We start from the raw sequence: 11,755 nt of genomic DNA on the forward strand, positions 1-11,755 counted from the left end.
GAATACATAATCGCAATCACGTAAACTCACCCATACACAAACTCAACCATACATGAACTCTTTTACAAAGGAAATTTTACAGCAATAGTTTCAAATAATTTTTTAAAAATTGATATAAATTACACAAATTCCCAGTTGTCAATTCAAGGTTTACGGGTCACATTTGCGTTGGCGAGATGTCATCTCCCTCGCCTGGTATGCAGGAGGTCGTGGGTTCGATCCCGACCCTGACGCCTGCTGCTGCTGTATATTTGGAGTTTGCGTGTCTCTCTCCCCGTGGTCGCGTGGAGTTTTCTCCGGGTCCTCCGGTTTTTCCCCTCCACATTTATAATCAACATCACGCGTGCAGAGAATGTGTCTGCTATAAATGTCCACGCAATAAGCCACTTCGTTGAGCAGTCATTTGTGGCCAGGTCACTTCTGAAAAGAGCTATACAGCTCAATGGGGTCTTGGTAAAAAAAATTGAATAGTCGCGAGTCACAGTCGCAAATGTGACTGTAGTTAACATCGATCGTGGGTTTGTGAACATTTGTCGATGGTGAATTCGCCAGGTTGAGAAAGGAGGGTCACGCACAACGGGTTCCAGCAAACGCCTTGGTGCCGATGTCCGACCCTCGTTCTATATTGCATGTGTATAGTGTCAATATTGTGTATATTGCACCGTAAGTGCGTGTGTGTAAACGTTGGTATACTCTTCACGTGTGCATATCGCGCGCGTGTGCGTCTCTATTGCATACGCCTCGTGTACATATTACTGCGCGTGGTTTATTGTACGTATATGTTTATGCACGTCTCTCGTGTGTATTATATACGCGCGCAGTGTATGTCCACAGTGCACGTGCTTTTTTGTTTGTTACATCGTATATGTGTGTGTGCGTACGTGCTCAAGGGGCGCGGTAGTTTAGCGGTTCACGCACCGCGCCAGGAACCCCCTCCGTCCGAGTTCGCGTTCCCGATCACGGATCGGTGACGAACATCTCAATTGTTCCTGCCCCCCCCCCCAGGTCAGGGGTCGGTAGCCTGCGGCTCCAGAGCCGCACGCGGCTCTTTTAAGGACCCCACCGTCTCGTGCTTACCACGCAGTGGATTGCGGCTCTGTAAATATTGAGGGTTGTTTTTTTTAAAATACCGAATTCAAACAATTTGTATTTATTTTGGTTGCCGATCCCTGCCCTAGGTCGACTCAGCCTCAACTCGGTAGCTGGTGCGGTGAGTAAACATCGCCACTGGAGAGACAAAGACGGCCACCCAACCCCGTGCGTGTGCCCGTGCCGGCCTTAACAGGTGCTGGCTATCAGCACTTGCCCCAACAGTCTGTTGAAAGCTATACGGGGGACCTTGTACATTGTCTTTGTATACACAGTGTTATGCTTAGACGCCGGCTAGGGTTTCCTGTGTGTCTGTGTGTGTGTGTCATATGTACCGTCGGATTATCTCTGTAAGACAACAGGCATTAATAAATCAAAGGATCTCAGTTTCCAGGTAACATCATCCCTTGGACCCAGGTACATAGACACTCGCACATCTGATGCATTATCAATGGACTCTCTGCATCGTTTGCAGAATCCAGATTAATTTCCTTAAAACGTGGTAATAATTAAAACTGCGGGTGAGTTATTTGCGGAAATGAGATATTCAGAGTGATTACAAATGTTTTTACAAGTGCTAATATGCTGAAAACAAATATATAATAGTCGACGTTTCGGACAGATTGATGAGCGTTGATTCGCTGTGGGTCTGCACCACTCCCAACGCAGCATCACAAACACGAGTTAACTCACAATTGTATGGTCCATGTATCACGACGTCGTTGGTGATAATACCAATACGGTAATGATGATAAACTGAACTCTATCAAGTGGCAGCCAAACTGATAAACTGAAGTTCATTATCTTACGAGGTCGCTTGCTCTCGTAATGGCATTGATACATTGAAATACATTCTGTTTTGTATTGTTTTAATTATTTTACCAATATAACTAAATCATACATTGAAATACATTCTGTTTTGTATTGTTTTAATTATTTTACCAATATAACTAAATCATACATTGAAATACATTCTGTTTTGTATTGTTTTAATTATTTTACCAATATAACTAAATCATACATTGAAATACATTCTGTTTTGTATTGTTTTAATTATTTTACCAATATAACTAAATCATACATTGAAATACATTCTGTTTTGTATTGTTTTAATTATTTTACCAATATAACTAAATCATACATTGAAATACATTCTGTTTTGTATTGTTTTAATTATTTTACCAATATAACTAAATCATACATTGAAATACATTCTGTTTTGTATTGTTTTAATTATTTTACCAATATAACTAAATCATACATTGAAATACATTCTGTTTTGTATTGTTTTAATTATTTTACCAATATAACTAAATCATACATTGAAATACATTCTGTTTTGTATTGTTTTAATTATTTTACCAATATAACTAAATCATACATTGAAATACATTCTGTTTTGTATTGTTTTAATTATTTTACCAATATAACTAAATCATACATTGAAATACATTCTGTTTTGTATTGTTTGAATTATTTTACCAATATAACTAAATCATACATTGAAATACATTCTGTTTTGTATTGTTTTAATTATTTTACCAATATAACTAAATCATACATTGAAATACATTCTGTTTTGTATTGTTTTAATTATTTTACCAATATAACTAAATCATACATTGAAATACATTCTGTTTTGTATTGTTTTAATTATTTTACCAATATAACTAAATCATACATTGAAATACATTCTGTTTTGTATTGTTTTAATTATTTTACCAATATAACTAAATCATACATTGAAATACATTCTGTTTTGTATTGTTTGAATTATTTTACCAATATAACTAAATCATACATTGAAATACATTCTGTTTTGTATTGTTTTAATTATTTTACCAATATAACTAAATCATACATTGAAATACATTCTGTTTTGTATTGTTTTAATTATTTTACCAATATAACTAAATCATACATTGAAATACATTCTGTTTTGTATTGTTTTAATTATTTTACCAATATAACTAAATCATACATTGAAATACATTCTGTTTTGTATTGTTTTAATTATTTTACCAATATAACTAAATCATCCAAAGGCCTTTATCCAGCAGTGGATAGACAATTGATTCTGCTAATGATACAATTACGTAACCCTACATATCTTTGCAAAAGATCGCCCTTATAGCCTTAGCAGGCTGTTCGAGCAGGTGCTGTTAGCGAGCACCTATGAAGGCCGGCACGGTACACGAGGGGGTCGGTGGCCAGCACCACGCCCGACCGCCTTTGTCTCCCCAGTGGTGATGGTTTTTTTTACAGATCCCACCAGTTACTCATTTGAGGCTGAGTCGACCTAGAGGAGAGGCCATGCAGGACTGGGTCAAATAACTGGCGACCCGAGTTCGGGATTCGAACTCGGGTCGCCGGGTTCATAGCGCAGCATATATTGCTAATATATATACACACACGTGTATTTGAAACACCGAACGGTCGTGGTCAAAATCCATTCCACTCTTCACATTTTACCGCTCGCTTTAATTGTCCAGCGTACTGAAATAGCGTCGTTGCCCGACACGTCAACCTGTTTAATAAATAATTATATGCATATATTTGCTTATGTTTTAAGGCTATAAACTAACGAATGTACTGTTGAGTTGAATTGATATTGAGATACGTGCTTCGCTATTCTTCAATATTCCCGTGTTTTAACACCGCTGCTAATTTCTCATCATCCTCATCATCATCAGCAGCAGCAACAGCAGCAGCCATGGTCGATCCTCTGCTCGATGGACGCCTCCCAGAGCCTTTTCCACCTCTCGTAACAATACACGTGACACTTGCAGACAGCAAAATCATTCATTCCCTAAACCTTTTACTCTTTACGCGAAGCAACTAAATCCGTTTCGTTTCTCTATGTGATTGTATTCGTTGTTAACTGTGGTCGCTTATACGTGATCATTAATCTGTGCAGTGGACCTGGCCGCTTAAGCTGATGCTAGGTCCCCTGCTGTTGCATTAAGTCTGATAAATTTAGCTTGCACGCACACATAGACGAAGATCCCCCACCGCCTCCTATAGCCTTCACAGGCTGCTCGCGGCAAGCGCTCTTCGCGAGCACCTGTGAAGGCCGCCAAGATAGACGACGGTGTGTGGGTGGCCAACCCACCACGCCTCAGCGCTGATGCTTACACAGTGCACTCATTTAAGGCTGAGTCGACCTAGGGGAGACCCCAAAACCGGTTAAAATTGCCGAGGACCAGTTCAAATAGCTATTGGTCTTGAGCGGGAATCGAGCTCGGGTCACCGGGTTCGTAGCGCAGCGCGTTAATCACTGCGCCACTGCTCCCCACGCACACAACGCATCACGTACAGGCTTATATAACCATAGCCACGTGTACTGCATGGCTAGATGTGTGTGAGTGTATGCACGCATTACTGTCAGTGAATTATATACACAGGGAGTATACGGCACACGCAGATCAGATTATACAAAATAACAGATCAGATAATACAAATCGTGCGCATCCATTGCAATTATTGTTTGCTTATTGCTCTATTTATTTCGCAAACACAAATGGGATAATGAATTAGGTGTACTGCTTATGAACATCACACACACACATATATACACACACACAAGTGGGCTTGGGTAGGACACATCATGGCTAGAAGGGATGATGATGATGATAGCCGATAGTCAAAAATAACGATGGAAGGGCAACCACGCAACGGAACGCGTCTAAATGTACGGCACCACCGATATAGAGACGGAGCAACGAAATCAGTTCGTGCGCAGGATCGTCATATCGCAGGATCGGGAAAGGCGGGGGCGGACTGGGGGAATTATGCCTTCATCCAGCAGTGGATTGACAATGTGCTGCTGCTGCTGATGATGTCGATTATGATTACAACGTTTCGGGAAGTAACCCTTCTTCGGAGCGGAAAGATATTGTCTAGCATGGAGGGGCGTGAAAAGGCAGGCGATGCAAATCCACCAGTGCTGTTTTGTGCATTGGTGTCCGTACACCGCTGGTGACACCAATGTCACGCGTCACCAAATCCCTGCTTATCAGCCCTCGGCAGCTAAGCAGGGGTTCAGCCTGGATAGTGCCTGGATGGGCGACTGCCTGCCATGCACTAGCGAGTCGTTATAGGCTGCTGCGGCGTGGCCTGGTGGGGCAGAAGGTCATAAAAATTAAATTAAATTCATTATTCACTGTACTCGTACACGCCAGCGTGCTGTCTGTCCAGCGTGGTGAAGTATGGTCAAACAGCCTCCGTGACTCCCCCACGGCATGGGCAGGCCCTCATCCAGCAGTGGACTGGACGACAGGGCTGTGATTGTACACGTGCCAGCGCATCGTACTACTGTTACACGGAATCCATGACTCGAGTTTTCTGGCTGGCTGCTTGCTGGGCTCCTTTGTCCATGCCAACAGTCACTTGTTGTTGGTGGCTGCTGCGGGCCGTTGCCACTGCAACTAGCTGGGTAACTGGCTAAAACGGGTTTTAACGTGGAGCAATTAAAAAAATGACTGAGTTGAATTGTAACGGCGGACGAAGAAGTTGGGAAGATATAATAATAATACTCATCATGGGGAGCGAAACTGGAGAGGTGTGAGTAATGAATACAGAAGACTGACCGCGATTCATTTAAAATCGTTATAACTTTTAAATTTGTTCCCTCTCTCAACACAATTATTTCGCCAGAATAGTATTCGAATGTTAGAGAATGTATATATTAAAAAAACCTTGGTAATGTTATTTTTGTTGGCATTTCATTATGACGTGAAAAGCAGATTACTTTTAGTGCTCCGAGTACATGAGGATTGCGACAAGAGGATGACAATGTCAGCTGTCTCTTATTTTCCATTGCGGAGCAACAACGGGCTCTCTGCTCCATATCCTTAATATTTAATTTAAAACATTGTTTATTTATTTTATTAAATTTTGTCGGTACGGCTCTGGGTGCCGCCGCACTGCTGCTGCTGCGAGCTCGTGCCCAGCAGGTGCTGAGCGGGTTGATACATCGCGGGATCGGGAGGGCGACACGATGGCTAGGAGATGTTAACTCCCTCGCCTGGTATACAGGAGGTCGTGGGTTCGATCCCGACACTGACGCCTGCTCTTTATTTAGAGTCTGCGTGTCTTTCCCTCTCTATCTCCCCGTCCGTGGTCGCGTGGATTTTTCTCTGGGACCTCCGTTTTTTCACTCCACATTCATAACCAACATGCGTTTCGAGTATTTTGCCCGCTATACATTTCCACGTGATAAGCCACTTTGTTCAGCTATCATTTATGGACGGGTCGCTTCTGACAAAGCTATATATCTCAGTGGGTCTTACCTGGTAAAATAATAAAAACAGTTTGGTTTTAGTTTATATTGTTTAAATAGATCACGGCGGTTTGGGGAGGTCTTCATCCAGCAGTGGATCGACCATAGCCTGCTGCCGACGATGGTGATGGTGACGTTGGTGGAGGTGGAAACATCGTAGCGTTTTCGGCAAAAATGGGACAAAAATTTACATTCGTTCAAAAACACATATGCGATTCGGGCCCAATACAGTCTATACAGTACTCTGGTGGCGAGGAATGGAACCAAACATCCGATGAGCCGTGCAACGCCTTGACTTAAACTCAACATTTTTTTTTTTATTTTGCCAGGTAAGGCCCCACTGAGTACGTAGCTCTTCTCCAGAAACGACCTGGCCACAAATGATAGGTCGACGAAGTGACTTATCGCGTGGACATTTAGAGCAGCCACATGCGATAGATGCGTGTTTCTACATGTAGAGGGAAAAACCGGAGGACTCGGAGAAAAAAACATCCACGGGAAGAGAGAGAACATGCAAGGTCCAAATATACAGCAGCAGGCGTCAGGGTCGGGATCGAATGCCACGACCTGCTGTATACCAGGCGAGGTAGTTAACATCTTGCCAACGTTGCGCCGTGGCGAGAAGTTAACTACAATGAGGTCGACACCACTGAGATCCAGAGGTGGAGAAATCCACTGGCACAGGGCAGGGGGCCTCCGTGCTCAGTGTGCTGATGAGTCGCTTTCGTGATGATGACCCTCATATCTACACGAGGGGAGTTACAATTGACCCCTCCCGCTCCCCCTTACACCCCCTCCCACACACCTCCCCCTCCCTCATGCCTTCACACCACCCCCGGCGATGTGAACAAACAATCACAGCGATTGATGTCGACTCATAATTCGATTCGTTTTTGTTTGTGTCTCATTCTTTACCGTCTCGTCGATTGGTTCCCGTCTCGTTCGTGTCGTTCGGCTCGCTCCCTTAAAACCACGCGGCGACATCGACATCAAACACCGTCGATGTTACTGCGCCACGCGTTGTGATTCGAACAAATCGTCATCGGTCGCGAGTCGCAGGAGTCGATCATCAATCGAGGATGCGTCGTTACGTGCAATGCCTGTGACCGAAGTAGCCACGATGATCACGGAAGCTCAGCAGGTGTTTAGCCTGGAAAGAACTGGATGGGCGACCATTATGGTCACGAGTTATCGATCTATTCTGTTGCTGTGCCCCGTGACGAACAGTAGTGGGTAGTGCAGCCAACGCAATTTGTTGTACTCCACATCGATGCTCCTCACCTGCGCTAACCGACGCGGTGAAGTATGGTTACGCAGCACATTGGGCTGGCTAGACCGGACGCGTGCGGTTGGGGATGAATTGTGGGTAAAACGTAGGCCACAAAATACCGCGTATTATAAGGGGGCTCTCTCTTGGTCTCCCTCTAGCCAGAGGAGGCCCTATTGCCAGCAGTGGAGTGAGCAAAGCGATTGCAGGGCTTGCTCCTTAACCTTCGACACGGGGGCTCGCGCGTGGGCTGCACGAATGCATCTGCTTGCGTTGCTGTATTTGGCCCTTGACGCGCGTGTTCTCCGTCTGCCCCACACGTGCGCGCGTGCAGGTCACCACACGTGGACGCGTGCAGGTCACCACACGTGGACGCGTCCCGCGGGGGCAGCGGGGGGCAATCCCCCCCCACCCCCCCCTTGGTGCACCCCCCACCCCAACTCCCCCACCAACCCCCCGTCATCAATATGGTGCCCCCCTCCGTCTATGGCACTGGTAGAATTCACTGTGTGGTTGTGGGTTCAGTGAATTGCCATCGGGCCATACACGGCGTTGGGCTCGAGAACCTCGCTGCGTTTCTTTTTATTCGACAGTCAATGATGAAGGCATTCATTCGGAGCTGGGCTCTCCGATTCGTTTAAGAAATCGATTTACCCTACCGATTATCGGTTCGACGACTCGACGCGGATAAGGATTTGCATTCACGGGGCGCTTAAATGGCTCAGCATCTCAAAGCGCCTTACGCCTCGCGTGTCATTTCGACCATTTCCATCGCAAGGAGACCCCCCCCCCCCCCCACATTAGCAGGCACTCCTACGGGGCACAAGATGTACCCACCAGATGTACCCACCAGATGTACTCAGAACCAGCCTGAAAAGCGGCATGAGCCGCGTAACGGAAATCCAAATGAACTGCCCCAGGTTCGTCGCGCAGAAACCACTGCACTACCGCTCTCCGCGTGCAAACACACGCACGCACACACACGCACTTATATCCGCACGCGCGTAAACATCGCGCGCACGCGCCCTCATTAATGCGATCAACGCGCGGCTCAATTAAACGCCATTGTAATTACAACGCACACGGGTGAATGGGCAAATTCTGTCTCAACACTCCAGCCCCCCCCCCCATCTACGCCCCCACCATAAACTCGCCCCTTCCTCGTTTTTCGCCAACTCCATCTTCGTTACACACGACCCCCCCCCCCCCAATTCCAACGAACAGCAACGAACACACAGAGGGCTGGGGAGGGGGGGAGGCAGGAGGATGATGACGATGATGATAGGAGGGACGTGGTTGGGAGGTGTATGGTGGTTGGAGACGGGGGGGGGGGGGTAGTTTTCCCGGGGGAAGGGAGGGAGGGATGGGGAGTTGTTCAAATGAGTGGAGGAGGAGGGGGGGGGTTGCAGGTAGCTGAGTGGGATGGGCAGCAATTACCTGCAAGCGCCGCCCGTCACGTGACCCACCTGAGGTCCTATTACTGTGGCTATAAATACCCGCGCGGTCGCGTCCCAGGCGACTGTTGCCTAGCGACACGAGGACCGGTCCCCGGGTTCCCAGGGAGGGACACAGCGGGGGGGGGGGCAGGTGTGGGCGAGGGAGCCGGAGGGGATGGGGGGATGGACAGGTACAGAGGGATGGAGGAGAGGGGGTTTCTCGCAGCAGACCTCGGTTGGCGTAGAGGCTCAGAACCACGTGGCACCGCACGCCTCGGTGAATCCGCACTCACGTCCGACGGGGTCACCTGCAGACAAAGACTCCGCAGAAATGCATTCAGGTGCGCGCGCGCGTGTGTGCGTGTGTGTACGTGTGTGCGTGTGTGTACGTGTGTGCGTGTGTGTGTTTGTGCGCGTGTGTGTACGTGTGTGCGTGTGTGTACGTGTGTGCGTGTATGTACGTGTGTGTACGTGTGTGCGTGTGTGTGTTTGTGCGCGTGTGTGCGTGTGTGTACGTGTGTGTGCGTGTGTACGTGTGTGTGTACGCGTGCGCATGCTGGCGACCCACGCGACGATCCCCGCACCCGAGTTCCAATTCCCGGCCACGGCGGGTGACATCTGAACCATTTCCTTAGCACCGGCTGGCCGTGTGCGATCATCAGCAGTAGAAACACAGGGGGCGACCGATCTGGCGCGCTGATTTTGATGTCCACGCCACCCGCATTGCCCCAGCAGGGTCCGTGTCGAGCACGAGGCGCCACCGCCGCCGTCACGCCTCAAACAACGCACAGACCACGCAGCGAACACGTGCAGAAACACTCACTCTACTCGTCAGTCGCTGTGCACTGTGCAACAACACCATCAGCAGTTCCCGACGGACCGAATTTCGGTCCTGTTGTGTGAGGTCACCATCACAATGAATGCGAGGAACTGGGACGCCGAATGCCAGAAGCAGCAGCGATGCGGTGATACAGACAAACGTAGACCGGGTTTCCTCCTCATTAGGACTCATTAGTAGTCTTGGTTATTTCGGTAAAGTCACGTAGATATAAAATAAAAAATAAAAGATAATAAAAGAAAAAGAATATATTGAAAAGAATAAAAGCAAAAATCCACGACGTTGCGATCGCAACACAAGCGGTCTTCATCAGGCGGAGAGAAAATTACTCATCAGCCGAATACAGTCACCAATTCTCGCTGCTGCAAGGTCTGCTGCCTTTGGCGAACCACTTATGCATCGTGCCCGACATCCATCCGCTCTGTGGGACCCATCAGTGTGGGTCACGCCAGCAACAATTGCAATCTGTACCTGGAATGTGCAGTGCGTCTTACCTGCTTTGGCACTGGCACATACTTGCTTCACTGTAAAACCCTGAGCAATTATGTGTAGTGCCGACTCTGGTAGGATGCAGCGCGGCAGAGGGTGGTGACGGTGAGGCGGGGGGGGGCTGACACGGACGTGAGGGCGGATTGGAGGGATTTAGATGGATTAAATGAAGAGGCGGCGGACTGTGTTTGGCAATGGTAGAACTCACACTGGCCAGAGAGCTCTCCGGGGGTTCTAGACTTGCCAATTACAGTCCCACCCCGCAAAGCTCCACGCAGGGAGTGACGGCGCGACCGGGAGAGACGCAGCCGCGGACAAAGGCGAAGAGGACGTGGACTCGGAGCCGCGGGTGAACGGGGTTCGTCGTCCTTGGCGAGCCGAGTGTTCACTCCGTTGGCTTGCCATTCCGTGGTGAGTCTCGACCACGCCGCCATTCGACGTAAAACATTGCAACGGTGCATCGTCGTGGCGTTGCGGCTCTACATTCAAATGATTGTATTTATATGTCCACGTGTATCAGTCTCTTGGTCTTCAAGGCTACGTTGAGGAGCAGCAGCAGCAGCGTGTGTTTGAACCCGCGAAACTTACTCCGCATCGGTTTCGCCCTTCTCGGTGGGGTAATAAACAGCAGTGTTGTTGAGATTGCTCAAGGTATACAGTTTCTGCTCCAATAAACTTGTTATTGAAAAAAAAAAGAACGCGACAGCGATGTTGGACACTGCCTCCTTCACATGCATGTCGCTGCACACACACACAATGCACACGTGTTCTTTACACAGCCCATCCGCTACACGGCCTTCTGGGAGTGAATCATTTCAGCAGCGTTCATTCAGTGCAAGCAAATCTCAGGACCGGTTTCGACATACAGCGACTCGTCAGCAGTGTGAGGATTGCTTGATGTTCTACATGTACATACGTCGATAACATATTTATTTACATGCACATTCCCTTCCCTCCCCTCGCCCCTCCACTACTTCCCGTCCCTCCCCTGACCTTTCGTGACCCCTACCATTTAAATCATTATTGTTTTTTTGTTAGCGCTTTTTATTTTAAGAGCGCCTTCAGCTTAAGGCACTTGATGCAGGTCAAATTAAATTGGATCGGAATAAAAAATCAACGTTTCGGCCGACTGGCCTTGAGTTTTATACTGACCTTAGAGTTGGGGAGTACTCTATGCACACTGTGGGGCCCTGAGCACACGGGGCGGGGGGGGTTAAGTCGACACATGAATCGTTTTGCATTGACATATGAACACATATCCGTGAGTGGATATTGCTTATCAAAGAAACCAGGAAACAGTGCCGTGTATATTGTATAGCTACACATTACGTTGTGATGCTGCTGCGTTGGCAGCG

The sequence above is a fragment of the Lampetra fluviatilis genome, chromosome 34 (genome assembly GCF_964198595.1).
Source record: "Lampetra fluviatilis chromosome 34, kcLamFluv1.1, whole genome shotgun sequence".
Taxonomy (NCBI): domain Eukaryota; kingdom Metazoa; phylum Chordata; class Hyperoartia; order Petromyzontiformes; family Petromyzontidae; genus Lampetra; species Lampetra fluviatilis.